Here is a 6,464-nt window from a genome sequence, read left to right as displayed (position 1 = left end):
ACTCTTGAAGGTTCTACATATAGTTATCCATGAGTGACAACCAGTTGCCTCAAGAACAATCCAACTCTTGATAATTGATTGACGGTTACTCTTGTTGATTGTCACTACGAAACAAACACAAAATGAAAACACGTTGAGATTACATATTAAGGTAGATAACGAAGATTTTTGAACGGCAAAGCTTGCTTCTACACCATTTATTTAAATAGTACCTCTTGCCCAGATATGAACCTGAGACCCCCCCTTTAAGAGGTATGTACCTCTACCAAATGGGTTACCTCACGTTGGCACGAAGAAATGAAATATATATTAAATTCACGAAATACACCTACCTAGGCTTCTACTTCTTATAATTGTTACATTACATTTAATTATGAGAAATGAAAGTTACGGTAATAATTCATAAATATAATAAACAATGTCAAATGGAAAGGTGTGCACTAATTCACAAATACAATAAACATTGTTAAATGGAAAAGTGTACTTGATTCATAAATGATAACAGCCGCTTTACACCATTCATCTCCTGATTAAAACAACATTAAGCATACTTATGCAATTCATCTCCTATACGAAAAATAATCAATCTCAACCACAACTTTCAGTCTTACATATGGCATGTAATAACTTTCACATGTATATATACACAAGCAAAATACCAGTCATCTAGATTACAAAAGAGTTACAAAAATCAAACACACACGCAAGCCTATTTTGAGTCACTTTAGTGGTAATCTTAAGACATGTTCTTACGTGCTGAAGATCCAGCAACCTTTACCCATGATTACTTTGAACTCGCACCAGGGTGTTGCTCTATGTAAAACCAAAAGCTACATCTCTCTCATTTCTTTTACATATGATCCTTCTAATCAAATAAACTATTCATAATATCTTCATCATATTCGCCATTTTTACATTTCAGCCGGCCTTCTCGATGCCCTATACTTGACTAATTTGACCACATGTACATGAACACCGCCCCAAGGATCTTAAGCATTTTTCAAATCGCTTGGCGCATGAGTGCACTTTTTAAAACCAATTTTAAATGCTTGATTAGGGAAAAGTCTATAGTCTAAGTTTGGCACACAATGACTTGTTTATGGAGTAATCGTCCAAATGTCTAGCATCGAATACTCTTTAAAGTCGCACCAGCAATGACTCTACTTTTTTATTTATTAAATCCTCTTCTTGGTGTTCAAGGCGATAGAAAGAATCTGCTAACTTGCTTCTCTCTACAAAAAAAAAGATACATTTCATCAACATTTGGACTTTGAAAAAACACAATAAATGTTTTGAGAATACAAGATAATTTTAATCATGCAGACCTTCGTCAACAGGGAGTGCCACAGTTTCTTCATCTTTGGTATCAAACTCTTCACCCTTATTTTGAGCACCGCTAATGACAAGATATTCAGGGTTCTTTGGATAGGTATGAATTACAATTTCATGTTGGCGGCATGCAAATTTCATAGTGAAGTTCTATATCTAAGTAAGGAGCAAGAATCACCAAAAGAAACTCGAGACAAAAGAGTGAACAAATGATATTTTCCATGAGTTCAAAAAATGCAGTTTACCTTTTGTGGAATAATAATTCCCCACTTGCTTCTTTTTAGCATTAAAACTTACACCCTCTACAATCATAGAATTGCAACATCCACACCAGACTTTGAATGGTTTTAGAGTTGCAAAAAAAGTTAACATTTTTTTCTTTACATTTTGATGGCATAAAGTGGACTTTTTGCATAATAAAGTCAATAGATGTAATTAGCCTATTTATAATTAAAATAGTCATTATAACTACCTGCTTTTGATTAACGAAGATGCAACCATGTCATGCACTTTGAAAATTATTCAAAAAACAAAAAAGCACCCTCTATTAGAGGGGATATTGGGTAGTATAAGCAAAGTAACTATTCTACTTCAACATTAAACCGAGCAAGTACAGTAATTTTTTAAAAGATATTGAATAAGTTAGCTAATCAATTCAAATTTGAAGAGTGGTTTTAAGTGTTCAGATCTATGCTTTATTTATATTTTATATGCTTCAGTTGGATCTATGCATTTGTGGCCTAACCGAACAACATAGGTACACTACCTTAATAAGTATGATATAAAAGATGTTGAATTATCGCACAACATTTCTCTGGTAATGAGAGATATACCTGATATAGTTCAACTAAGATTCCAACTGCCTGAACTTGTTTAAGCATCTAGTACCATAACCAAAAAGTGTTTTAGTATAGTGGTGAAGCTTGAGATTTCCGACGGGGTATAGAAAACGTATATACCCAAAAATTTCAATAAAACGGGGGGTCGAAAATGTATATATCCAAAAATTTCTATACGAAAACTACATACTCTGCACTACTGAGCGAAAAGTTCGGGGAGGTCGGCCGCCCCCTCCCGCCCCCACTATGCTTCGCCAGTGTTTTAGTACTAACGAACCAAATAAATGGTGGTAAATATCATGAAAGAAAATCCATCACTTGGAACTCAGATCACACACAACAAAATCATGTTACTTCACAAACACTCAATCTTGACCCATTCACTTATACGCTCCATTTAGAGTACTTAAACAACAAACTTGAATGGCAAAAATGATATTATATGAAACAAAACACCATTAATACCCGGGTCATTCAAAGAGATCCGAAGTGAAGGAACAGGTTTTTGATCGACAAACAGAAATTAGAATTCTTACATCAATCTTTTGTTTCTCAAGATGAGCGGCAAGGATGGAATTGTTTCAGCACCATGTTCTTCCCTATCAGAACTATAAACATAACATATGAAATTTAAAGAAAAGTAGTATTTGTCGTTCATAATTTCAAAATTCAAAACCAGTTTTCTCCCACTACCCAAAGGAATTCCTCATGAAAGCAGAAACAGTGGCCAGAGATGTTTGAAAAAATCTTTAACTGACATTAATTAAAGAAATCGAATGTATACTTTACCAAGTTTACCGTAACATAAACTACTATAGAAAAAATCTTACCAATTGATTAAGAAGAACACGTATTCCTTAACCTGGAAAGCATTCACAATAAAGGGATGAACGAAAATTGACATACAGTGTTAAATAACTGCTAAAATCAAATGAACGATGTTTGAGTCTGGTGGAGATTGAAGTGATGGAACTTAGAATTGTAAGGTCTTTAATCGAACAGGGTTATTGAGTTAGAACGGCAATTAGGGTTCTAAGATAGGAAACCGGTTATAACGTGCATATAGGATCCACCAACTGATTCTGATTGGGTTTAAGACCCGCGAGAAATATAAAACGGGTGATAGAAAATAGTGGGCGGAAGAAAAATGTTGACAAAGAACATGGTGTTGACACGTGTCAATAAATGAGTTTCTTTATTTTTTTTTGAACGGCCAACGAATCCTCCAAATGGGCTACTAGCGAAATTCACCACATCGGGATACACTCGCCTTCCGAACCGGGGAAAACCCTCACCTAGGGCCGAAGCCCGTGAACACTCGCCCGAAGGCACGACAGTGCGGTGAGGTAAAACCCGCTCGGTTCAAGGATCGAACTAGCGATCGCCGCCTACTCGCCTAGTCTCCCATCATCACCAGGTGCCGCAGAAACTAAATGCTAGGGGTAGGAATTGAACTTGGGTCACTTGGAACACAAGGTCTCTCCCTTACCACTCCACCACTAGCTCATTGGCAAATGAGTTTCTTTATTACATTGTTTAGATTAGATTTAGATTTTTTACAATTTGTTGGTCAACAATACATGGAGTTTTTACCATTTCATATTGCATTTATTCTTATATCTCCATCATATCCTTCTTCACCAAATATTGGTTAGTTATATGCCCTTTCCTCCTGTACCCCTTTATTTTATTTTTTTAACGGCAGAACTTCTTTATAAAAATAAAGAAAATGGCCAACAAGAAAATGAGGCCTGGTAATTACACGATTACATCTCAGATATTGAAATTGTTCCATCTATCCCACTCTAATTTACAAAATTTAGATCTATTGCTATTCCACAAGAATGAGTTTTCTTTGATGACATCCGCCGTTCGATTGAAATGAATTTTTATATGATTACTTCTACAGGTTTAGGATAAAATACAAACGCTCCTAAAAATAAGAAGTCGTACAAAGGGTATCAAACGTACTCCGATTGACCTCATTCAAGCGGCATTGAAACCATCTCATCGAACTCTACAATGTGAGATTTTAGGTTTTCATTTTTGGATTTATAGGTTGTAGATTTTAGAATTTTTGTTTATTATCATTGTGTCTTTTATTTATCATTGTGTTTTTTCTATATTTGCGTCATTGTGTCTTTTTTGTGACTCATTGTGTTTTTTCCTCGACATTGTGTAATATATTTCGGCATTGTGTCATCTTGTTTGATCCAACCTTTGTAGAATAACTTAACCCAACTTTTATATTCTTTTTCTCCTTGTCATTTGTCCCAAAGATTCATTGTACATATGTTATGTTTTGATTCATGTGTCTAAACCGACATATCTATCCTATCTAATAAATGAAGATCTTAGGTTGTTACGTGACACTCTTGACAATCCAAAGTTTTGAAGGGAAAGTTTTCTACAATATCGAGATTTATTAATTACTTAAATCAAATTTTCCTCTTTATTTAGGTATACAAAGTATATCCTATCTAATTATATAAAAAAAATAATATATATATATATATATGTGTGTGTGTGTGTGTGTGTGTAGGGTAGGGTTCTAGAGTGAACAAGGGTTAAGTTGTGAACAAAGTGAACAAATCCTAGCCATTGGTTTTGTTAGATCTTGAGATTTGATTTTAATCCAATTTATTAATTATTTAATAAAATAAAATAGGTATAATTTAATGGTAGGGATATTTATGTAATATTACAAGCTTTTAAATATGGCAACAAGAAACGAATTGTGAGGATTTGATTCAGAGATATCTTTTCCCCCGTAATCATAGCTACCTATCCTAGAATAACTAAATAGCCTTGAATCTAGGTAATATACAAAATCAAAATATCAATCCCCAAAATCGACGATATCTTTTTCCCCAAATCGGCGATAAGAAGAAAGACGATGGAGAACCAAGGAGGCGACGGTAGAGAAACTAAGGTTGAAGACGGTAAGTTTATACTTCAGTACACTGATTATTGATGTACATTAGTGTTACTTTCGTTGTTTTAGAGAATCGAAAATTTAGGGTTTGTTCATCGGATCGTTTGGAATGAATAAGTTGTTGTGTTATATGTTTAATAGAGCGATTGATGTTTAAGATTGTATTTTTTGCTGAGTTTTCATTCGATGAGATGAGCACCCTGTGCCATCGGAAGGTGGGTTCGGAATGGGATGTTCGACGGTGCACTATGTCGCCGGAAAATCATTAGGGGGTTGGGGGGATGCATGTGTTCTTCCTATTTTGGAGTTAAGATTTTTGGGTACACTTGTGTATATGGTAGTTACAGAAATTATATTTATGTTGTTCAGAAAAATAAGTATAACATGAAGTACACCAGTGATGTTTCATGAAGTTATTGTGTACAAGCAGATTGTTGTGTGTGTATAAAATGTGATTTTTTTCGATAGAGATAATAGATAAAAAAGGTTATACTTGGAGTACACAAGTGTATCCTTTGGCTGTAGCTTGGTTTTTATCTTCGTATGATGATGTAAGGTTGTTGCTGTACACCTATGTATTGTATTTAAATAGGGTATAGTCTGAAAGTTTTAAACTGAAGTACATACTCTTGGTCTATATAATAACGCATTTTTTGTATGCCCCTATGATTAAACAGGTTTTAAGATGGATGATGTTAAAAGGAATGAAGGAGCAAATGTGGGTGTTAGTAATAGCACAGGTAGATTGGTTACTTAAATTGCGTAACGTGTGAAAGTGCTTGTGTAACCGTTACTTTTTTGTGTGTACTAATTAATTGTGTATAAGAATGTAACAGTTTTAGGAAAGAGATATAAACGACACGCATGTAGGATTCCTAGTGGTAAAACATTTAAAGCTGTTCGTGTGCCCTTCTCCAATATACAAGACGGTATAACATATATGCATTCCTATTTATTACCGTAACCAAACGAGGCCTATGGACCCGAAATTCTGTTTAGCGTCCTAATGGTTGTGGTTTTTTACTTCAGGGCACGACGAGGTATCCAAGACGGAAACAAAGTATGAGGAACACACATCAGGAAATGTGAAGGGAAAAGTTGTTACATGTAAGTAAAATTATTACATATGAAGTGAACTGTTATGAAAAATGACTGTGTATACAAAGATGGGAATTGTGTATTGATTAGATTTTGATGTACCTACCGAGGGTTGTGTGAAACGTATGAAGAAGACGACTGACGGGGAACGCATGGACTGCAAAGACGAAGACGTGAAAGGAGGTATTGTTTGTATTGATATATGTATAGAAAAGCTGTTAAAATAAGCTGTTAACAATTTTGTTAATTGTTTAGATTATGAA

At 34.6% G+C, this 6,464-nt stretch overlaps 1 long non-coding RNA gene across 5 annotated transcripts; it reads right to left on the bottom strand.

The window, feature by feature from the left end:
• Positions 1 to 570: 570 nt before the first annotated feature.
• LOC110928710 lies at positions 571 to 3,247 on the bottom strand. Of its 5 annotated transcripts, XR_004888336.1 has the most exons (5): positions 2,999 to 3,247; positions 2,705 to 2,776; positions 2,163 to 2,210; positions 1,326 to 1,664; positions 571 to 1,232 (listed from the first exon to the last, which is right to left on the bottom strand). It is a non-coding gene; the product is annotated as an uncharacterized LOC110928710 (long non-coding RNA). The 5 variants fall into 5 exon arrangements; XR_004888335.1 differs by having other exon boundaries at positions 1,326 to 1,485; positions 1,575 to 1,664; positions 2,163 to 3,247; XR_004888334.1 differs by having other exon boundaries at positions 2,359 to 3,247.
• Positions 3,248 to 6,464: the final 3,217 nt, after the last annotated feature.

The sequence above is a fragment of the Helianthus annuus genome, chromosome 3 (genome assembly GCF_002127325.2).
Source record: "Helianthus annuus cultivar XRQ/B chromosome 3, HanXRQr2.0-SUNRISE, whole genome shotgun sequence".
In the NCBI taxonomy this organism is placed as follows: Eukaryota; Viridiplantae; Streptophyta; class Magnoliopsida; order Asterales; family Asteraceae; genus Helianthus; species Helianthus annuus.
The sequence above is the reverse complement of the archived record's forward strand: the minus strand, read 5'-3'. Positions and strand labels throughout refer to the sequence as shown.